The sequence below is a fragment of the Canis lupus genome, chromosome 16, assembly GCF_048164855.1.
Source record: "Canis lupus baileyi chromosome 16, mCanLup2.hap1, whole genome shotgun sequence".
Taxonomy (NCBI): domain Eukaryota; kingdom Metazoa; phylum Chordata; class Mammalia; order Carnivora; family Canidae; genus Canis; species Canis lupus.
This window is the reverse complement of record NC_132853.1, coordinates 2,766,816-2,791,114: the sequence shown is the minus strand read 5'-3', so window position 1 is coordinate 2,791,114 and position 24,299 is coordinate 2,766,816. Positions and strand designations below refer to the sequence as shown.

The 24,299-nt window shown below is 37.6% G+C and overlaps 1 protein-coding gene and 1 long non-coding RNA gene across 4 annotated transcripts in view; one reads left to right on the top strand and one right to left on the bottom strand.

Annotated features, from left to right (window-relative positions):
• The window catches only part of NR6A1 (nuclear receptor subfamily 6 group A member 1), a 221,997-nt gene that overhangs the window by 57,269 nt on the left and 140,429 nt on the right, over positions 1-24,299 (top strand). The window lies entirely within an intron of this gene.
• The window catches only part of LOC140605712 (uncharacterized), a 71,370-nt gene that overhangs the window by 16,189 nt on the left and 30,882 nt on the right, over positions 1-24,299 (bottom strand). Inside the window, exon 2 of the long non-coding RNA XR_012008283.1 lies at positions 19,991-20,091. This is a non-coding gene — a long non-coding RNA (uncharacterized lncRNA). The remainder of the gene's footprint in view (positions 1-19,990; positions 20,092-24,299) is intronic.

Sequence of the window (24,299 nt, the reverse complement as noted above, 5' to 3'; positions counted from 1 at the left end):
AGTGCTGTCATGTGAAAAGAATACTATCCAGCAGGAATACTGTTGATTAGTCTTCTTAATATGGCTGGTGCCCTTCAGATCTTAAATATCAGTGAAATAATTTTTACCTAATGTTCATAATGTACACATTTAGTCCATTTAATACTAAAAGAAACTACCTTTAGTAGGGCTTCTTGTGTGTCAAGTGATGTGACAAGGACTTTATTCTCACCTTTTTTAATTCCTGTTACAAATTTATGAAGTAGGTGGTGGTTCTCAAGTGAGAAGCTGAGGGTAAAAGGTGAAGATCATACCACCTTTCATTGCTTGTTCATCATAGCCAAAGAAAACTCCAGAGCTTCTAGAATAGGATCTAATCTTAGAGGTTTGTAAAGAATCTTGGTGTAGCAAACAAAACAAAACAAACAAACAAACAAAAAACATGAGCTGAACACAAGGAGCTTTATAGATTCTAACTAGAGTGTGAGTGATGTGGATTTCTGGGAAATAGAGGCTGGTAGCAAGAGAAACCGGAGGTGTTAACTGGAGTAGTTCAGTTGTGAGGAACAGAACACCCACCCCTCCCCCTTAAGCTACTTTGAAATGAGGACACTAGTGGAAAGTACAGGGTTTCTCTTGTGGCCTTTTGAATTTCATGAAGAATTAAGACCAGAATTTCTTTCCCATCTCTTTGTGGTCAAATGGAATCTTATTTTTCCTTTTCTGGTGCCTCTGCTTCATATTTCTTTTTTCCTTCAAACTGATATTCTTTGCATCTGTATCCACTATAGAAAATGGCTGCCTCTGCTCTGCCTTGTCATGGGTGTCTTTCCAGCACCCATGCCCAACACAGGCTAACTGAAGCATTTGTGTTCAAATTTTTTTTTTCCCTTTTAAAAATTTGTTTGTTTACTTGGAGAACATGTGCAAGTGGGGAGGGGTAGAGAAGAGGAAGAGAAAAATCCAAGTAGACTCCTCACAGAGTGAGGAACCCGACACGGCTCCATCCCACAACCCGGAGATCAGATTTGAGCCAAAATCAAGAGTTGGATGCTTAACTGACTGTACCACCCAGGCACCCCTGTCTTCAAATTTTAAATGCTCAGGAAAGAAGATAAGCCCAGCTTGAGTTGGTGTCCATTTGTCCTGTCAGGGGCTATAGCCCATTGACTATTTAGTAGAAGGTACAAATATATTTTAAGGAGGATATGAATAGAATAGACAAATTGTCAGACATGATGGAGGTTTTCTAAATTCACCGTCAAGTCCAGCATTGAGGGACAGTGGCAGGGCAAATTCAGGGGCATGGTTGATTACTAATTATTTGTCAGCCCTGGGGTAGGAAGGCATGGGGAGGTGACAAATGAAGTGAAAATCCGGGCATTAGGTGATGCCTGAAGTTTGGCAAGTAGAATAGATAATTTCAGACTGTACTCCCAGACAATAACTGGTTAAAGTATCTAAGACTCAGGACTTTGGGTCTTGAGATGGTAATGACCAGAGGGGCCGAGGAGAGTTAAGCCCAGGCTAGTAAGCAAGGGACCCATGAGATGGACACTTAGGCATGCCGATGGGCATAACTGTGGTGGGCAGGGCCAGCTGTAACACTCAAGTGTCCTTTGTGTAGGACCTATTTAATATGTACTTGGTGACAAGATTTGAGGCTATGTACTCTTGTCCTAACCATGATTGGCTTTAGGGCTGTTGAGATTGTATATACATCTACAGAGTACTAGTGACTGCAATAGTTAGGGCTTTTGGGAGGTGGGAACTGAAAACAACTACCTGATATTCGAATTTTTGTATTATTGTCTTCTGGAATTGAAAATAATTGCAATATTCCGAGTAACTTTATTCCTTTGCTTTCCCCAGGGAAATTTTTTCTCTTACGTATTTTTTTGGAATTGAGTTGTATTTGAACAATTTAGGTATTTCCTAATTAATTTCCTAATTTCCTAAATAATTTCCTAATTAGGGTCTAATTCCAGGGAAATAGATTGGATTTCAGACTGTTTGGCTTTACCAAGGTTAGGATTTTTTTTAAAGATTTTTTAATTTATTTATGATAGATAGAGAAAGAGAGAGAGGCAGAGACACAGGCAGAGGGAGAAACAGGCTCCATGCCGGGAGCCCGACGTGGGACTCGATCCCGGGACTCCAGGATTGCGCCCTGGGCCAAAGGCAGGCGCCAAACCGCTGAGCCACCCAGGGATCCCCAAGGTTAGGATTTTATTAGGAGATTTATAAAAACATATCTGAGGAGGAGATTCATTTCTGGTATGAGTGAGTGAGCAGGTCAACAAATCCTGCCCCCCAAAAGCAACTATAAAGCTGGAAAAAACTGTCAGAAACAATTATAGGCTTTTAACAAGTTGAGAAATGTTTATTCATGAAAACCACTGAATTTTACATAAAACGCATTTGTGATCTTGCCCAGGATAGCTCCTGTTTTTTCAACTGTGATAGTGTAGTAGTTCAACTAGGGTGGGTTGGTTGTGAAAATCAGCAGCTTAACTACTCCAGTGGGAGGGGACTCACTTGATTTGGAATATTATCAATTAAAAGTGATGATCTTGGTGGCAAGTGAAATAAGGAGAGCCAAGCAACTCTACTAGCCTAAGGTTACAGTCCTGTTTGGGGCAAACAGTGGAGCAGACTAGACAGGGCTTTAATAGAAAGATCTGGGAGGTAACGCAACTACAGGGAGTTGGATAAGCTCTCCTTATATCCTGGGTTGCTTGGAGGCTTCATGCACAGTTAGAAACCAGTGCAACCCAAGCCACCTACACATTTTGGCCATGCAAAGGAAGTGTGAGAAAGCCCAGCAAAAGGTAAAGTTTATAGTAGACGTGAAGGCCTAAAATGAGAATGTGCTCCCTATCCCAACCACAGGTCCATCAACAGAATAAAAGGGCTCAAGGTGAGCACCACCTCTGGCCAGTCAGTAAGTTATGCAGATAGAGGGGTAATGCTTAGAAGTCAGGCTTCAAAATAAAAACAAGGGAAAAAATCCTGAGCCATCAAGCACCATACGTTGTAGGAGAGAAAGATTTTACAAATTTATTCCTGAAAAGTTGGTAAAAACAAAAACAAAATCCCACCATCATCACAAAACCTTAATTGGGAAAAATTCAGAATCTACAGTTGTCAGTAGTACCTTACTTTAAATGTTTAATATTCAACAGAAAAGCTAAAATTTAAGACATGCAAAATAACCTATACTCAGAAAAATCAGTAGAAACTGTCTTTAGTGATCTCAAATGCAGAATCTGGCACACAGATACTTCAAAGCCTCTATTAGAGATGTTTCAGTGAAATAAAGGGAATCCTTTTTATAAAGGATTAAAGGAAACATGATAATGACTCAATAGAGAATCTCAAAGAGAAATTTTAAGAGAAAATGAAAGTGCTTGATTTGAAAATTATAACTGAAATGAAAAATTAACTAGGACGGACTCAACAGATTTAAGATGGCAGAAGAAAGATTATTGGTGAACTTGTCACCAATAGGCCGTTAGGTCAATAATTATAAAGAACAGAAAAAAGCTTGAACAATGAACAGAGCCTCTGAGATCTGTGGGACAACATCAGATATATACCTAAGAGTATACATACATAAAAGGAGAGGAGTGAGAGAGCAGCAGAAAAGATTATTAGAAGAAATAGTGGCCAAAATTTGCTTTCCACATTTGAGGAGAAGCATTCATCTACAGATACAAGAAGCTTGATAAACCCAAGCATGATAAACCCATATCAGAGTCAAATTGTTGTAAGACAAAGAGAAAAATCTTGAAAACAGCAAGAACAGAATGATTAATCACATACAAGGGAATAACACTAGAATTTATGGCTGCCTTCTCATCAGAAGCAAAGAAATCTGAAGAGAGTGGGATGACATAGTAAACACGTGGAGAAAAAAACATTAACCAAGATTTCTTTATCTAGCAAAACTCTTCTTCAGAAATAAAGGCAAAATAAAGACATTTCCACATAAAAAGGGGAGAGGATAGCAGACCTGCCTTAAAATACTAATGGAAGTCCTTAAAGCTGAAAGGAAGTGACAGCAGATGGTCACTTGAATCCATAAGAAGAATGAAGAACATTGGAAATGGTAAGTATATAGGTAAATATAACTATTTTTCTTTTAATTTTTAAGATTAAAGCAATAATTATAATACTATATTACTGAGTTTATGATACATATATAGTAAAAACAGAAAAGAGATGGAATAGGAGATATATTGGAGCAAATTTCTGTATTTCCTGGAGTTAAGTTAGATTGTGATAAGTAAAAGATGCATATTGTGATATCTAGAGCAACCACAAAGAAAAGAACAAAAAATAATTGTGAAAAAGTCAATAGAGGGATTAAAATGGTATGTATATATATATATATATATAGAAATATTTCACACACAAAAGATAGTAATGGAGGAAAAGAGGTTAAAGACAAAGACATGAAACAAAACCAGTAAAATAGTATACATAAATCCAGCCATGTCAAAAATTATATCAAATGTGAATGGACTAACTGCCTATTCAAAAGGTGTAGGTATTGTCAATCTGGATAAAAAAGCAAGATGCAAATTTATGCTGTCAATAAGAGACATACTCTAGATTTAAAGACACAAATAGGTTAAAAGTAAAAAGATGCTAAAAAATAGATCATACAAACAGTAACCATAGGAGAGCTGGAGTGACTATATTAATAACATATAAAATATAATTTAAGAAATAACATTAGAGAAAGAGGGACATTTCATAAGGACAAAAGAGTCAATAAACGAAAATATAACAATTATAAAAATATACCTAACAGCACCAGAATATCTGAAACAAAAACAGGACTTAAGAGAAATAAACTCAATAATAATATAGATTTCAGTACCCCACTCTCAATAATTGATAGAAGAACTAGACAAAATTAGCAAGGTTATAGAAGACAACGCAGGCAACCAACTCATTTATTGAATACTCTATGCAGAATACACATTTTTTTAATATACATTTTTTTGAGTGTACATGGAACAGTTTAAGAATATTCTGGGCCATAAAATAAGTCTTAATTATTTTTACAGATTGAAATCCTACAAGATACGTTTTATGACCACAACAGAATTAGAGATCTATAACAGAAAGATATTTAGGATATCTCCAAATATTTGAAATTAAACCAAATTACTTACAAATAACCCATAGGTCAAAGAAGAAATCCTAAGGCAAATATAGACTAAATGGAGGCAAATGTTTGACTAAATGAAAAGGAAAATATTTCATCGAATGCAGCTAAAACAGTGCTTATAGGAAATTTTATAGCTTTTAAATTTACAACTATATGAGGAAAGAAGAAAGGGTCTCAAGCATTAACCTAAGCTTCCACCTTGTACCACACTAGATAAAGATGGGGTGCCTGGGTGGTGCAGTTGGTTAAGCATCTGACTCTTGGTTTTGGCTCAGGTTGTGATCTCAGGAAGGTGTGATTGAGCCTGGCTGGCATAGGGCTTCACAGTCTACAAGGAATCTGCTTAAGTTTTCCTCTCAATCTCCCTCTACCAAATAAATAAATCTTAAAGAAAAGAAACTAGATAAACCCCAAATCAAGATGATCATTTTGGGATTTTAAGAAAATATTAATATGGAATGATACAGAGGTCAGCAAACTATGACGTGGGACAGTTTTTTTTTTTTAAATAAAATCATTAAATAGAGAATTAAAAATAAAACTGTCTTTATACATAGATGATATAATGCCATATTTAATGCCATGTTTAAGTAATTCACAACAGACTAGAAACAAATAGAACTAATTGACTTTAGCAAGGAAATCACTCCAAAGAAATAAAAAAGATTGTAAGAGAAAATTATGAATAACTTCTTCTCAACAAATTAGACAACTTAAATGGAGTGGACAAATTCCTAGACACAAATGCCTAAGGCACAAATTACTAAAACTAACTCAAGAGGAAATAAATAAATGAATAGATCTATAACAACTAAAGAATTAAACCAGTAATTAAAAACCTTACTGCAAAGAGAAGCCCAGGCCCAGTGGCTTCATTGGCGAATTAACAATTAAAGAAACGTTTTCTGTATCTGTAACAATGAAAGAAAATGAATCAGTAATTAAAAATCTTACTGCGAAAGAACCCCAGGCTTAGTGGCTTCAATGGTGAATTCTGTTAAACATTTAAAGAAGCACTAAAACTAATCCTTCACAAACTTAAAAAGTAGAAGAGGAAGGAACACGTGGCAACTCATTTTATGAGGACCCAATTCCCCTGATAAAGCCAGACAAAGATATAAGAAAACTGCAGAACAGTATCCTTTATGAACATAGACATAATAATCTTTAATAAAATATTAGCTAACTAAATTTAGCAACATAGAAAATGGATTATATACCATGATCAATTGGGTGTTATCCCAGGCATGCAAGATTGGATTAAAATGTATATACCAACATACCAAGGGTCAGCAGATGTGCTCTTAAAAGGCTAGTTGGTAAATATTTTAGGCTTTTGGACCATTACGGTTTCTGTTGAAACTACTCAGCTCTGCTGTTATACTACAAAAACAGCCGTAGACCATATGTAAATTTAAATAAGTGGATGTGCCTATATTTCAGTAAAACTTTACCAAAATAGCTAGTTCACAGGTCAGTTTGCTATCATATAATAAACCATACTGATAAAAGGTTTCTTTTTAGATTTATTTATTTATTCATGAGAGACAGAGAGAGAGAGGCAGAGACATAGGCAGAGGGAGAAGCAGGCTTCATGTGGGGAGCCCGATGTGGGACTTGATGTGGGACTCGACCCTGGACTCCAGGATCACACCCTGAGCCGGAAGGCAGACACTTAACTGCTGAACCACCCAGGTGTCCCCTAATAAAAGATTTTTTTTTTTTTTAAGTAGTTTTTACCCCACAGCTTGGTCAGACTCAGTCACTTCTTTTTTTTAAGATTTTATTTATTCATGAGAGACACAGACAGAGGCAGAGGGAAAAGCAGGCTCCATGCAGGAAGCCTAACGTGGGACTCGATCCCCGGTCTCCAGGATCACGCCCTAGTCCAAAGGCAGGTGCCAAACCGCTGAGCCACCCAGGGATTCCCCCCTAATAAAAAGATTTTTGGTTTTTTTTTAAATAGTTTTTAAAGAAAATCCCACATGATCATCTCGGTAGACACAGAAAAAGCATTTGATGTAATCCAACACTCCTTCCTGACAAAATCTAACAACAAACCAGGAAGAGTAGGCAATTTCACCTTGATAAGGGGCATCTGTGAAAATCCTAAAGCTAATGTTATACTTAATGGTGAAATATGAAGGCTCTTCTAAAATTGGGAACAAGGCAGGTAAGAATATGCACTCTTTTTTTTTTTTAAGATTTTATTTATTTATTCATGAGAGACACAGAGACAGGCAGAGACAGGCAGAGGGAGAAGCAGGCTCCATGTGGGAAGCCCGATGTGGGACTCAATCCCAGGACTCCAGGATCACGCCCCGAGCTAAAAGCAGAAGGTCAACCACTGAGCTACCCAGGCGTCCCAAGAATATCCACTCGTAAGTCCACTCTTAGTGCAATGGGGTGGGGGAGTGGGGGGAGGCATCTAAATTGGAAAGAGTTAAAAATGTTTTATACATAGACGACCTAATCCTCTATATATACCTAAGTAATTCACAAAAAAGCAAAAACAGATCTGAGTTTAAGCAAGGCTACAGGATACCAGATCAATACACAAAAATCTTTTGTGTGTGTGTGTGTGTGTGTGTGTGTGTGTGTACTAGCAACAGTCCAGAAATGAAAGTAAGGAAAAGAATTTGATTCATGATTGGCATCAAAAGAATAACATACATAGGAATAAATTTAACAAAAGAAGTAATAAGATTTGTACACGAAAAACTAAAATATTATTGAGAGAAGTTTTAAAAGAACTAAAAAAGTGGAGATATTCCATCTTCATGGACTACAAGTCTAAATGTTGTTAAAATGATAATTATCCTCAATTTGATGTATAGATTCAATGTAATCTCTCTACAAAAAAATTCCAACTGAATACTTTTTTTTTTTAAGATTTTATTTATTTATTCATTGGACAGAGAGAGAGAGAGGCAGAGACACACAGGCAGAGGGAGAAGCAGGCTCCATGCAGCGAGCCCGATGTGGGACTCGATCCAGGGTCTCCAGGGTCACACCCTGGGCCAAAGGCAGGTGCCCAACCCCTGAGCCACCCGAGCTGCCCCAACTGAATACTTTAAAGAAATTTAAACCGAAAATTTCTGTGGAGATGCAAAGGTCCTGAAGTAGAGTAGCCAATGAAATTTTGAGAAAGCATGATTTCAGAAACTACCATAAAGTAATTATAATCAAGACAGTGTGATATATTGGTTTAAGGATGGGTACTAGAACTGGGTTGAGGGTTCAGAAATGTATCTTTACATATATGGTGAGTTGATTTTTGACACAGGTGCTAAGACAATTCAGCAGGGTAGGGGGAGAGTAGTTTTTTCAGCAAATGATGCTGGGAAATTGGGTATCAGCATGCAAAAAAAAAAAAAGAACTCAGGCCTTTATACTAGACAAAAAATTACCTCGAAGTGGATCATACACATAAATTTAAAACTACGAAATTTCTTTTTTTTTTTTTAAGATTTTATTTATTTATTCATAGACGCAGAGAGAGAGAGAGGCAGAGACACAGGCAGAGGGAGAAGCAGGCTCCATGCAGGGAGCCTGATTTGGGACTCGATCCCGGGTCTCCAGGATCGCACCCCAGGCTGCAGGCGGTGCCAAACCGCTGCGCCACTGGGGCTGCCCAAAACTACGAAATGTCTTGAAGAATATCTGTGACTTTGGGTATCCTCACCAGTGGCACAAGCTATTAAAGAAAAATTTGCTAAGTTGGCTTCATTAAAATGTAAAAACTTTTGCATTTCAAAAGACATGATTAAAAAAGTGAAAAGACAAGCTCCAGAGAGAAAGATTTGCATATCTGATAAAGGAGTGTCCAAAACATATAAAGAACAAGATCTTACAAATCAGAAGACAAACAAGCTGGTTTTAAAACTTATTTTTTTAAATAAAAATTACTTTTTGTTGTAGGACTCCATTTACGTGCAATAACTAGGCAAATTCATAGAAACAGAGTAGACTAGGGGAAGTGGTCAAAGTGTGGAATGGATAGTTATTTAATGGGTAAATTTTGAAAATATTCTGGAAGTGGATAGTGGTGGTGGTTGCACAGCCTTTTGAATTTAATGCCACTGAATTGTACACTCAAAAATGTTTAAAATGTTATTACAATAAAAATAAATGAAAAAAACCAAAAACATGAGATAAAAGAACAGACATTTATTTTATCACATAAAAAAGATGTTTAACATCCTGTTAATTATTAGGGAAATCAAGTTAAATTCATAATGAATTTCTATATACCTTCTGGAGTGGCTATCGTCAAAAAAACTATAAAAACGTGTTGGTAAGGATGTATAGGAACTGGAAACCTTGTGCATTGCTATGAGAATATAAAATGGTATAGTCACTTTATTTTTTTATTTTTTATTTGATTTGACTTTTATTTCTCTGAATTCATATCTTGAGTTTTTACAAAGTAAATAATACAAAACTGTATAAGAATATTTTGGGCAGCTAGAAAACATCATCACTGGTAATATGCTTTACTTTCGATCCAAATACTAATATATGGAATATTTTTTTCCAGCTTTATGTAGGCATCATTGACAAGTAAAATTGTATAAATTTAAGGTGTCCAATGAGTTGACTCGTATCCTTACATATTAGAAAATGATTACCACTATAGCATTAGCGAACCTCTTCATCATGTCATGTAATGACCCTTTCTTTTTTGTGATGAATATTTTAGATCTGTCCTCTTGCCAACTTTAAAATATATTATACTTGTATTTTATAGCTTAATATTACTTTAGTCTTATTAACTATAATCACCATTCTGTCTTGCCAGAATTTGTCTGTCTTATAGGTATAGTCACTTTAGAAGTCAGTTTGGCAACATCATTAAGTTAAACATAGGGGCGCCTGGGTGGCTCAGTCGGTTAAGCATCTGACTCTTGATTTTGGCTCAAATTGTGATTTCAGTGTGTGAGATTGAGCCCTGTGTCATGCTCCACCTTGGGTATGGAGCCTGCTTAAGATTCTCTCTCTCTCCCTCTGCCCTTCCCTCCCTACTCTATCTCTTAAAAAAAAAAAAAAGTTAAATAGAAACTTACCATATGATGCAGCAGTTTCATTCCTAGGTATCTACCCAAGAGACATATAAATGTATGTCTACACAAAAACTTGTATATGAACATTTATAGCAGCATTATTTATAATTGCCAAAATCCAGAAACAATCCAAATGTCCATTAGCTGGTAAAGGCATAAACAAAGTGTGGAATATCCATATAATGGAATGCTATTCAACAGTAAAAAAGAATGAACTACTAACATATGCTACAACAGGAATACACTTCAAAAATACGCTAAGTGAAAGAAATCAGACTCAAAAGACTACATTTTACATGATTCTATTTATATGAAATATCTAGAAAAGGCTAATTTATAGAGACTGGATGCAAATCAATGGTTGGGTCTAAAGGTAGGAGTGGAGATTGATTGGACACAGGCTCAAAGGGAGTTTTGTAGTGATACTGTTCTAAAATTGGATTGCAGTGATAGTTGCACAATTCTATAAATGAGTAAATAGAAGTCATTGAATTGTACATTTACACTGGATTCATTTTATGGTACACAAATTAAACCTAGATAAGGGATCCCTGGGTGGCGCAGCGGTTTAGCGCCTGCCTTTGGCCCAGGGCGCGATCCTGGAGACCCGGGATCAAATCCCACGTCGGGCTCCCGGTGCATGGAGCCTGCTTCTCCCTCTGCCCCCCACCCTCTCTCTCTCTCTCTTTCTCTCTCTGTGTGTGTGACTATCATAAATAAATAAAAATTAAAAAATAAATAAATAAATAAACCTAGATAAAACTCTAAAACTAAAAAGTACCTAAGATTAGTTGGAGACTTTTGCATAAACCAGTGTTTTGTGGGATTTTTGGAGAAAATGGTTTTAAGTGATGTCCTATTGATTTGTGTGATATCTCAGATTAGTCTTTCACTTGGAGACATATACCATCCCTGTTCCCAAAGCCTTACCCTGTGCCCTGCTTCATAAAAGTCCATCAGAAAGACCTTTCTCTTTGTTTGGGAGAACTGACTCAACTGTTTGGAATGTGGCTCTCATGGACTATTTAGGCAGATGATACAGAAAAATGCCTTCTTTCAGCACCAGGTTATAGATCAATCCCAGCTAGACATCTTGCAAATATGTGCTGCTGATTGAGAAGCAGGTGAGAATTTGAGGAATGAAGATCTTGTCTACTGAAAGAGGAGAGCCCGTGGAGTGGTACCATCACATACTAGGATGCTTTGGGTTATATTGCTATGTGCTATTCGTAGTGCATTTTCACTGTTTTTTTTTTGTTTGTTTTGGTTTTTTTGCTGAGGTCTCAAAATAATCCTGTGAGATAAGAGAGGTATCCTTAGTCTCCATTTTACAGAGAAGGAAGGCTTACAGAGTGACTCACTTGTCTAAGAGCACACAACTGTGGCAGAGTTGGATTTAAATTCAAATTGTTGGGGATCCCTGGGTGGCGCAGCAGTTTGGCGCCTGCCTTTGGCCCAGGGCGCGATCCTGGAGACCCGGGATCAAGTCCCACGTCGGGCTCCTGATGCATGGAGCCTGCTTCTCCCTCTGCCTATGTCTCTGCGTCTCTCTCTCCCTCTCTCTCTCTCTGTGACTATCATAAATAAATAAAAATTAAAAAAAAATAAATTAAAAAAATAAATTCAAATTGTTTTTTTTTTTTTTTTTTTTTAAGATTTTATTTATTCATGAGAGACAGAGAGAGACAGAGACACAGGCTGAGGAAGAAGTAGGCTCCCTGCTGGGAGCCCGATGTGGGATTCTATCCTTGGACTGGGATCAGGCCCTGAGTCAAAGGCACATGCTCAACCTCTGAGCCACTCACGTGTCCCATTAAATTCAAGTTTTCTGACTCCTTATCCTAAACCACTTCTTTTAAACTCTCCTGTTTTACACCTGTTCACCGGAAAGAGGAGCAGAGGGGGATGTGATTTTGACTGATTGTACATGTTGTCACTAGATTTAGTCTGAAGAAAAGGATTCTATAGCAAGTATACTAATCAAGGACATACCCGATAACCTGGTAGTTATTAAAATTATACCTGGGTTGGAACTGTAATCATGGCACAGATGGTTTAAAGGTATCCAGTACTTGGTTCAAAGAGCAGACCATTTCCTGAGTTATAAATATAACTGTGCCAGAGATCGTAAGGAAATTCATTTGACAAACATGTACTGAGTGTCCATGCCAGGCTCCTTGCCAAGATACAGGATCACAAGATCCAGCTGGGTCCTATTGAGATACAGCCTGAGAGAACAGAAGTAGGCTGGAATTGCCTTCATCATTTTCATTCTCTGAGGCTGATGTGTCTGCCCTCCAAAGTGACCACATCCACATGGATCTGGAGCCTGTCACTTTCTACTATCCTTGTAGCTGTGCTTTCTACAGGTTCCCTGTCTTGATAAAAATAGTCTATCTTTTCTTCCTTTTCCACTGTGGATTCTTCCATCTGCTTTTCAGCCAAACATAGGTAGATCTTGCATCTAAAACACATCTTTGCTTTTAGGGATGCCTGAGTGGCTCAGTGGTTGAGCATCTGCCTTTGGCTCAGGGTGTGATCCTGAAGTCCCGGGATCCAGTCTCACATTGGGCTCCCTGCATGGAGCCTGCTTCTCCGCCTCTCTCTCTCTGTGTCTCTCATGAATAAATAAGTAAAATAAATCTTTGCTTTTAAAGAAAATACATTTAAAAATAATTTTTCTTAATGGTTTAAATAGTTTATGCTTATTGCTAAACACTTGGAAGACATAGATGAGTTCTAAATAATAAACATAAAAATCACTTTTAATTCTACAACTTAGAGATTTCAGTGATTAACATTTTTGCTTCCAGTCTGCTTTTTACTTCCTATCAGCCAGTGTTTGCTTGTACATGTGTGTGTCTGTGCACATACATGCAATTTTAGTATTTTGTTGTGTCAGGCTCTGTGTGAAATAATTTACACGTGTTCTTCTCAAGTAGCCTTGTGAAGCAAATACTGTTACCATATCTCCTATTTACAGATGAGACAGATTTCAAGGTAAGTGACTTGTCCATGTTTACATAGTTGATAAGTCACGTAGCAGGAATTTTTACCCTTACTTAGCTCAAGCTCTTCACCACTCTTCACCACTACCTTTCCAGAAATCTATTTTCTTCTGTGACTATCACTCCAAGATTGTTCTTTACAACACTTATCAGTAGCTGTTTCTTTCATTCATTCTTTCATTCATTTATAAATATTTTATTTATATCTTTATTCATGAGAGACACAGAGAGAGGCAGAGACACATCTGTTCCCTCCATATCTCCTGGCTTCTGTTGCAGTCCAGGTGCATGGTTTGTGTTCAATAAAAGAAAATTCTTTTTCTTTCTGTACTTAGCTTATTCACTCTTAGCTTTATGCTTGTAAATCACAAATGTGCATCCTCTTTTCAAAAAATGAACTTCTCTTTTTTCCATTTTGAAATTGTTCATTAGTGCACTCCAGGCTCCTAATCTAGTCGAGAAAGTTAGGCACCATTTTTAACTCCTTGATATCTTTTCTGTTTAAGCTGATTCCTTGGAAGGTGAATCTGGTCTATTGATCTAGAAAGATGGCCACAATATTTTAAGTGAAAAAAGCTTCCAGTACAATATGTATAGTTTGGGCTATTTTCTCTAACTACAGATATGTGTATTTTCAACATTTCTGGTATTTATATATGGGAGGGTATTTTTTTTTTAAGACTTTATTTATTCATAGAGACACACAGAGAGAGGCAGAGACACAGGCAGAGAGAGAAGCAGGCACCATGCAGAGAGCCTGACATGGGACTCGATCCAGGGTCTCCAGGATCACGCCCTGGGCTGCAGGCGGTGCTAAACCGCTGCGCCACCGGGGCTGCCCTATATGGGAGGGTATTATACACGCAACAGGATGATGTGAGGGGGGCCAGTTAGTGGACCTTAATTTTCTCTCTTTTGAATGACTTTTTCAGTAACTACATAGTACCAAAAAAGAAAACAAATCTATTTGGAAAAACAGAAAATTACCAAAAACAAAAGAAAAATGCCTTTTGGAGATATCCTTTCTATTCTTTCCACTCCTGCAGCCTCAGTTTTAGTTCATTTCATTTGTGGAACATCTCTCTCTCTCTCTCTCTGTCTCTGACTCTGTCTCTTTTCACATTTCTCTTTCTTTCCTTCTGCTTCATATACTTGGTCAGTCTTCCCAAAGTCTTGCTTTCATTATCTCTTTTTGGAGCTCGGTGCTTAAAGTGGCTCCTTGTTGCACTAATTCTGAATATTTCTGCCTGGCTCACAAGGTCTTCTGTCATTTGTCCTTCTACCTTTTCAGTGCTGTTCTTCATGACTCCCCAACACAATCTCTGAACTATTCTGCTTATGTTCCCTGTATATACCACAGGTATTCTCCATTGCGAGTGTTTATTTACAGTCTTAGCTGCAAAAAATACCCTTAAACACATAATTGTTTCCCTTCCTGTAGCATTTAGTTTTATCCAAGAGAAACTACATAGGATTTTGGTGGCTGAAATGTGTTATTTTTTATTGGCATATTTAAAGACTATTGATTCTCTGTGTAAATAAGTAAGTGGCATACTTATGCTGCAGGTACATTTTCCAAAGAACATGTTGGACAGTCTTTTCTAATGTTTTCAGAAAATTTGAAAGTAATTGGTGGGTGAAAAATAATCACTAGAATGCTTGTTAGAATACAGATTCTAGGGCAGCCCCCGTAGCTCAGCGATTTACCACCACCTTCAGTCCAGGGCGTGATCCTGGAGACTTGGGATTGAGTCCCACGTCGGGCTCCCTGCATGGAGCCTGCTTCTCCCTTTGCTTGTGTCTCTGCCTCTCTCTCTGTGTGTGTCTCTCATGAATAAATAAATAAAATCTTTTTTAAAAAAAAGAATACAGATTCTTTTTCAGGACCCTATATCTGGTGTAATATAGAAATCTGCAATTTTTAAAGCAGCCAGTCTAAATGATTCTGATATACAACCAGATTGGGAAACAGTAGCCTGAACCCTTTGTTTTCCCTGAATTCTTGTCATTTTTTTTTTAATTTTTCTCTTGCCTTTGATTTTTCTTTTTTAGTTCTTGTCTACTATACCTGTACTTCTGCACTTCTACTTCCTTTCTATCCCTGATTTTGGAAGGCTAACCTGATAAGTCACTTTTCCTACTGCTTTATTTAGTTTGACTTTGCTGTGAGAATCTGTTTTTCTCTTAGACTTTTTTTTTTGATAGTCACATAGAGAGAGAGAGAGAGAGAGAGGCAGAGACACAGGCAGAGGGAGAAGCAGGCTCCATGCACCAGGAGCCCGATGTGTGGGATTCGATCCCGGGTCTCCAGGATCACGCCCTAGGCCAAAGGCAGGCGCCAAACCGCTGCGCCACCCAGGGATCCCTTCTCTTAGACTTATGTGTATGATTAAATTATTGGTGACCAAAGCCTTTATTTTCCTGTCATTATCATGAAAGATTTAGTGGCTCATCTCATTTTATGTTACAGAAGTCAGAAATGGTACTATATTACATTTTGTTTAGAAAAATGTGCATTTCCCATTTCACTTAGGTTATTTTCTTGTTTGAGGGACATTGCAAAAGTTGGAATGAATGGGCCTCATAGTTTGAGTCAAAAGAGATTAAGCATATCTGAATAATAATAACCAGGGCATTCATACTAAGGCATAGTATATAGTCATTTAAAGAACCAGTACAAATATGACAAGATTGTTGCAGAAGGCTATTTATAATAGCTGTCTAGTATAGCTGAGTGAAAAAGATTGTACAGCAGTAAATATAAAATGAGCTCATGTTTGTTTAAGCCATCTCCCAAAAGCCCCAGAAAATTATAGATAGGTATCTATCAGTATGTGCATGGATAAGGCCTCTAAAGACTTAAAATGTCTAGTTTATGGTATTTATTATTTTAATGATAAATACTAGATAATATAAGTTTGATTATAACAGGTTCTTAAACTTATTTATTATATTTATAGGTGATTTCCATTAAGGAAATGGAAGATGATGAGGAAAGAGATGTTCAATTTTTACTTTATATATTTCAATGTTTGAATTTTAAATAGTATGTGATTTTTTTAGTTTAAAAAATTATGAAAATATTCGTTTTTTAATACTGTGTGATATCAAGCTATACAGTTTGTTCTACCTATAAAATATCATTTCTTTTGGGCAGCCCGGATGGCTCAGTGGTTTGGTGCTGCCTTCAGCCCAGGGTGTGATCCTGGAGATCCAGGCTCGAGTCCCACGTCAGGCACCCTGCATGGAGCCTGCTTTTCCCTCTGCCTGTGTCTCTGCCTCTCTCTCTGTGTGTGTATCTCTCATGAATAAATAAAATCTTTAATATATATATAATTTCTTTAACTCTAGAACATCTTCTAAAAATAAGAAAAAGAAAAGCACTAGGAATTTAGAGTGCTTATTTCATATTAAGAACAAAAGAGAGCAAGAGAGGCTTTAGCTGGTGTATTGGAGACAGCATCAGCTTCCACCCAGCACAGTAACTGATGCACTCAGGTGACTCAGCTTTTGCTTCCCTTAGGTTGTTTGGTCCGCAGTTTGCATTCATTGATCAGTGAGTTGATTCAGACTCAAACCCACCGACAGCAATGAATGTTGAGTGCAGCCATCAGTGTTTCCATCTTGGCCCTCCTGAATTCCTGGCTCTTCTTTCCACACGGGTTCTTTGAGGTCTGGGTCTGGTGTGTCTCTTGGTAACCAATGATTGAGGGTCCACATAATGATAGCTAACATTGATACTGGAGCTGTGAGAGAGTCTTTAAGACAAGAAACTATGGTTCAGAGAATGGAAGGAACTTGTGGAGAAGCTAATAGATAGCTTTGTGACCACACAGGCAGTTCTTGCATACCTGGTAGATGTAAACAAGAGTCAAGGGTCCTGACTCTTCCTCTCTGTTTTGGACTGAGAAATATGAGTGCTTTTCTAGGTAAATTAGCACAGGATATGTTTTGGGTTAAATAATAATAGTAGTTACGTATACTGAATATTTGCCGTGTGCTCAGAATGGTGCAGAGCACTTTATGTATTAATCTCATTGAATTTCAAAACTCCATGAGGTTAAGTGTTCTTATTATCTCCCATTTTATACATGAAAAAAATGGAAACTCAGGTACTTGCCTGTAGTCACATAGCTAGTTAGGGAGTTGAACCAAGATTCCTCCCAGATATCTGACTCCAGACCTGACTTTTTCTTGAATTTAACAAATATTTGAATAAGCATATGTGTGGATAGAAATAGACAATAGTTGCTTTCAAACAGCTCGTATTCTAATAGGGTTGTCAAAACTTAACCATATTAACTGTAATTGGAGGTAGACTGTGATAAGGGCTGTGCAAGATGTTAGTTATATGCTACTTTACTTATTAAATCCTTCTCTTGCCCTTAATTAAAGTTTTGAGGGGATGTGGGAGAAATGGGTGTAAAATACTTAATTGGATTTTGCTCAAGATCAATATATATTTTTAATCTTTCTCCTTGCTATATCCTGTTTCTCACCAGAGTGGCATATTTCTAGGAGACATTTTTAAGTACATTAAGTATTATAGTGGAGTTCTCCTTATCTTGTTAAAATGAAACGCTTATTTGTTAAGAACACAACAAAGAGGAAGGAACGATGGGCAATATAAATAGGGCGAGCTCTTACAAAATTCACTGGACCACCTTTGGGGGATAGGCAGCAGGACTGGTTCTGGTGATCCTGTGTGACATATGAAGGTACAGCCTGCTCCTTTGCTTCAGGAAATGTAGTGTTGTTTGTAAGGACCCCAAGGTACAGTCAACGGTCGGTGGTTTTTTCAAATCCCAAACTCACCGACAGCGTTGAATGTTCCTTGGAGTCCTCTGAAGGCTGGGTTCTGGCCGTGGCAGCCCTTCTTCAGCCTGTACCCATGTTCCAGGAGCCAATGAGCAGTGAAACCACTGCTTATAGAGGCACTCATACTCTTTTCCAGGTTTCAACTTGAGAGTATTTAGATTATGAAATCAATTTGTGTACAGCAGAGAGCTAATGAACTTAATGAACTTGCGAGACTGTAGTTATTTATACAAGCAGTCTCCAATGGATGGCTGAGAAAATGGCTTTGAGTGGTATTATTTTTTAATTCTGAAAATGTCAAGTGCCTCATTTTATAGTAGGTTCATTATTAAAGGACATGAATAAGAAAGAAATTAACACATATTGTGGACTCTATTATGTGCTGAGATTTGTGTATTTTTATCTCATGAAACTCAAAACAACCCATTTGTACTTCAGGAAAAAACTGAGTCTTAGATGAAGTGATTTGCGCAGTTACATAGCCAGGAGTCACAGTTATAAGCCAGAACTTGAATACTGGACTTTATGAATGTGCAGCTAACTGATCATATCACCTCTTCCTTGTTCACCACAAAACTTACTGTTCTATATCTGAGAGTAGCATCTTCAGTGAGAGCTATATTGAACGAGTAAACTCTTTCTCCTTGTTTGCCTGTATGAAGAGTAGGTGGGTCTGTAGGTGAAATATTTCATAAAGAAGATGAAAAAAATTGACCTTCGTAATTGGTAATCTCTCTGGCTGAGATCCTGGATCACTAAGTTACCACAGAGATTTAGTGGTAGTCTACAAGTTATTTTCCATATTGAAAAAACAAAAACAAAAACCCCATCACCTAGTAGAAAGCCTCTATTTCTCCTCTGTACGGTCACAGTAACTAAAATGTCAGGTGTCTTTGCCTTTGGTATAAAGAGTATTGGTACATTATAGACATGCCATGCAGGTTATTTTTTATTGGCTACTGAAGGTCCTTGATTAAAAATCTGGAAAATGAATTAATTATATGAGTAGAGATGGAGGGTTTCAGAACGTAGGATTTTATTATGGGAGGGATTGAGGAGTGAGTGCTCAGTTGAAGAAAGGCTTGCAGAACTCCTGGCTGAATTAAGGTTAATCTTTAATCAGGGATAGTTATTGTCATTTGCTTTGAGTTTAAATATTAAAGGTTGACTCTCTTCAAATTCATTTTCAAAGGAGCCAAATGGTACACATTTAAAAAAAAATCAGGCACTGAAAATTTGGTTTGAATGTAAACTGTTTACATTCTATGTCAATTTAATTATTTCACCCTCTGTCACAACACTCCAGTTAGCCAGCTTTATTGAGTTCTCAGTGTTATGACAGTGAATTGTATACAAACGACAACAAAAAATCAAACAACTGTTACTGTGTAGTAGTTTAAAAACTCTTTAATGTGTTTAATTTAAACAGTTTTCCCCTTGGTCTGATAGTATGAAGAGATGTTGGTACCTTATACCATTTGGATGGATGTTCAGACTTTAAAAAAATACTGACTTCTGCTCCAAGCCATTAGATGTTTACATAATACCATTGCTTAAATTCATTGCATTCTAAGAAGAATGCTTTTCATAGACTTGAAAAACTAGAGCAGAGTGAAAGGCAGGTTTCTAGAATGACAGGGGTATTTCCCACTGTGTTTGAGATCATTAATTTTCATGGTAGGGCAGGCCACCATCATCCTCATCCTTTAATTTGCTTTAAGTCCTTAATTTTAGTTTTTATCATCAGGCAAGTTTGAGGCATACACTGCATATTTTAAATGAATTTGCAGGGATAAAGTCTAAGGGCTAAAAAAAACATAAAGAGTTAAATTAACCAAGAGTTATAGGAACTACAAATTTAACTACAAATTTCATTCTTGATTTAGATTGGTTTTCAGTTTGTCAGAATTCACCATGCTATCCTTTACTGTTTCACTTACCTCTTTTCCTTTTCCAGAGATTCTACAAAATATTGAAACCCGCATTGCTCCATGTTGGAGAAGTAATTGTTTTCATAGTCCTCTTGAGGCCTCTTGATATACTTGAAAGAAACAAGAAGCATAGACTCAATAAAAGATTTTTTTTTTTTTTTTTTATTTATGATAGTCACAGAGAGAGAGAGAGAGAGAGAGAGGCAGAGACACAGGCAGAGGGAGAAGCAGGCTCCACGCACTGGGAGCCCGACGTGGGATTCGATCCCGGGTCTCCAGGATCGCGCCCTGGGCCAAAGGCAGGCGCTAAACCGCTGCGCCACCCAGGGATCCCTCAATAAAAGATTATATTTGAGGGATTAGTAGCATGGGAGAGAAGAGGAAGTCACTATCTCTGGTGGCTGTCTGTTTAGACACTTCTCAAAGCTGTAGACCAAGATTTCACCATCCAGTTTTGTCATTGGTGTAATGTTGCTACTTTTGCAGCTTGTCACCATCATGTAGTCACGTCTTTCCCTATGCTCTAACCTATAATGTAATCAAACAGTGATAACTGGACAGTGATGATCACTGGAAAAGTAGTTATTAGGCCTCATCAAGTTCTGTACTCAATTGCAGATACCAACTATTAATTAAAAAATCTGTGCTTATACAATTAGAATTTCTAAAAGAAATTGCCAGATGAGAAGTTACACAAATATTTGAATGAATTTAACATACTTTGCAACACCCCTCCTCACTTCCCCAGCAACCATTTGGTTTGGATCTGATCCCAGCACTATGACTACTAATTCTAGCCTTAAGTTAGGCTGAGAGAATGTGTTGTTTCACGGCAGTGCTTACAAAGCCTGCTGGATCCAGAGTGTTTACTTGGATATTAGGGAGGAGGAAAAAAGTACACTAAAGATTGCAGTTGTATATGGAATTTTTGGTCATTCTTATGTTTAGGCTGCTTGAGGTTTTACCAGATAATTGAGAGGTAGAAAGAAATTTAAACTCTGCAGCTTGGAATGTTTTGCCTTTTTTTTCTTTAAGATTTTATTTCTTTATTTGAGAGAGTGAGTGTCAGGGAGAGAGAGCATGAGCAGGGGAGAAGGGCAGAGGGAGAAGAAGCAGAATCCCCGCTGAGCTGGGAGCCTGATGTAGGACTTCATCTCAGAACCCTGGGATCAGGACCTGAGCGGAAGACAGACACTTAATGGACTGAGCCACCCAGAACCCCAGCAGCATTTTACTTTTTGACATGGCAACTTTGTATCAGGTTATTTCAGATATTTTAGATGAGTGGGAAAGACAGGAGGAGGTGCCCAGGCTAACTCACTGAAATAGCAAATTGGCCTACTGCCAAAAGACAGTATTTTTTTTCAAATGGGACATTTCTTTTCAAAATCTATTAAAATATTCTTAAGGTAATATATGTCAAGTGTGACATATATTACCACCTGAATTTTCTATCCCCTAGTTACAATGACTTGATGTGTTAAGATTTTACTATTTTAGATTATTTTGCAAACCCACAGGAAGCAGAACTTAACATTTCCATGGTAAATTAATTCACAGGGTATCTGTAATCAATGAACAACTCTTCTAAGTAACTCTGTACCAAGGATTGTTGTTCAGCCAAGCTGAAGGAGTGAATATATTAAGTGAGTTGGGAATGTAAAGTTATAAAAGAAATAGGAATCAAAATCATGCAGTAGTTCATATTCATGGGCATTAAGCTGGAAAGAATCTTGGATTTTATTGTGGTATGTGAAAAGCGTTGGCAGAGATTTTAGAAGTCCTTGAGAGCCAAGAGGCATGTGTTTTGCAATAACCAGTTAATGAAATAAACTAGAACAGTAATCAAAGGACTCAATGTTTCCTTTTTTATAATGACGAAACCCTGATGAACTTTCAGTAATATAAGAATTTGTATTTCTTTCACTGTCCTGTTTGAGTTTATTGGGTCAAATTTAATCATATGATACTTTATATGCTTTAAAAACTTGATGTCTGTTCTTATAAAGTATATTGTTTCAGGTAGATTATAATGTTAAGACATTGTAAGTTATAGGTAATTAGACATTCATTCTATAACTTTTTATTTTGAACTTTCAGGAAAAAATGCTTTTTATTATGTATATGTATGTATGTTTGCTTGTACGTAGGTATATAGGCTCCGCACCCAGCATAGAGCCCAATGCGAGGGTTGAACTCACAACCCTGAGATTAAGACTTGTGCTGATAACAAGTCCAGATGCTTAACCCACTGAGCCATTCAGGAGCCCCTAGGGAAAATGCTTTTTAAATGTTGGTTTCCTTGGCTATTTCCAGCAAATAGTTGAATCTTTGCAAAGTATGATGTCCTAAAAGTTTTATTTTTGGATGTATATTTTCTAGAAAAGCTATGTTTAGATCTACCTCATACTTTCATAAATGAAATAGGTTGGGTAAGCTATTAATACATGACATTACTCGTTTTAGAGTTATTTTTCCATTGCTAACCTGAAATTGGACAATCCTGATGTTTGGTTAGGAATGCTAATCATGGATAGGGGAAAATTCCTGAGATGAAAGAGTAGAAAATAAGTTTCAATCTATAGTTTTATAACTTTAAAAGCTATCAGGAGTCTTAGAGGTCATTTAGTAGTGATTTCCAAGTCTGACTTTGCATCAGAATTAAAAGTGTGATGATGGGAAAAGTGGATTGCTAATAATGCAGATTTCTAGACTTTGCCCTAAGCTAAATAAATCAGATCCTCTGGGAATGGATTTTATAGTTTTCAGAAGCCCCCAGGGGATTGTGATTTGCCATTTCATGGACATTTGGGAATCTCTGATTTAGATTTCTCTTTAACAGATGAGGAAATGAATTTATTATTATTATTTTTTAAAGATTTTGTTTATTTGAGAGATAACAAGCAAGAGAGAGCATTAGGGGGAAGGGCAGAGGAAGAGGGAGAAGCAGACACCCTGCTGAGCAGGGAGCCCAAGGTGGGGCTCCTCCATCCCTGGACCCTGGAATCATGACCTGAGCCAAAGGCAGACACTTAACTGACTGAGCCACCCAGACGCCCTGAAGAAATGGATTTAGAATGGAAATGAAGACCTGGCAGTCATACAGTGGGTCAGAATCAAAATCCTTGATTCTGTGTGTGTGTTGGGGCGGGGGTGGTGGTGATGGTGCATGCACGGGCATGGCTGTTTACTTATACAATACTGCCTCTCCAAATGAAAAGGCTTGCTTTTTGCAGAATTTTCCTGCTATCCTATTGGCCATCTGAAAAGTACTTGAAGTCTACCTGCCTGGCAGGTCAAACATCTTAGCCTTAGGGATGCACCCAGAACTATTGCAAATGGACCATTGACTTGAATTTAGCATCCTGGCCTGAAGTATTTGACTAAGTAAGTGATGCTGAGTGGTGTTGGCATAAAAACTGTCCGTGGTATGAAATGAGGAATAGCTGTAAGTGATCAAAAGTCTGTGAAGGCTCTTCAGGCTCTGACATTTATCAGGTGCTGCTACACTTTAACACTGTTCTCTAATCAAAGGTGACTACCACTAGATGGAAGAGGCTTACAGAACCTTTGGCTGCTCTCAGGGGAAGAATTTATTTTAATTGCCAGTGAGAAGGTAGGAATGATTTCAGTAAAGATCAAGAACCTCCAAATCCACTTCAGCTTGGGCTCCTGGCCAAGTGTCCATCCTCTGGAGGGAGTTGGTGTCAGCTGCTGTCTTATGACTTGAGGTTTTTCAAAAAAGCCAAAGGCATTACAGAAGCCTTTCCTGAGTTGGCAGGCAGCAAGGGCACCAGGAATCAAGGCCTGACACATGTCATCAGCCTGGAAAAAGTGGAGTTTGGACACTAATGATGGCTCTTGTCAAGGCTTAGTGTGATAAAGCCAGGAGGACTCAGCTTGGGGGTTTGTTTGCATAGAAGAGAAGTTATAGCTTCTCACCTGCCAAGAGTTTTCACTGCCCCAGCTGTATGTCAGTGACAAATCCTTCACCCTTGACTCCTGTCACTTCTTTTTAATTGTTGATGGTAGAGATGCTGGATGGGTAAGGAAGAGAAGGAGTCTGGTTATATCTAGCACATTTCCTTATTTGCTTGTCTTCTTGCTATTCTCTGTGTAGAACTAAATTTATGTGGCCATACTCCAGGCTAGTGTTTTGTTCTCTTTATATCTGACGGTGTACTGGGCCAGAGTCTCAGGTCCTTTATTTCTATAAATGCCATTGCTGATGACCATACAAATGTTTTGATTGGCTGTTATGAGAAAGCTTTTTTGCTGATATAGCTCTTTGTTAGAAGTGTTAATTTTCAAATCCCAG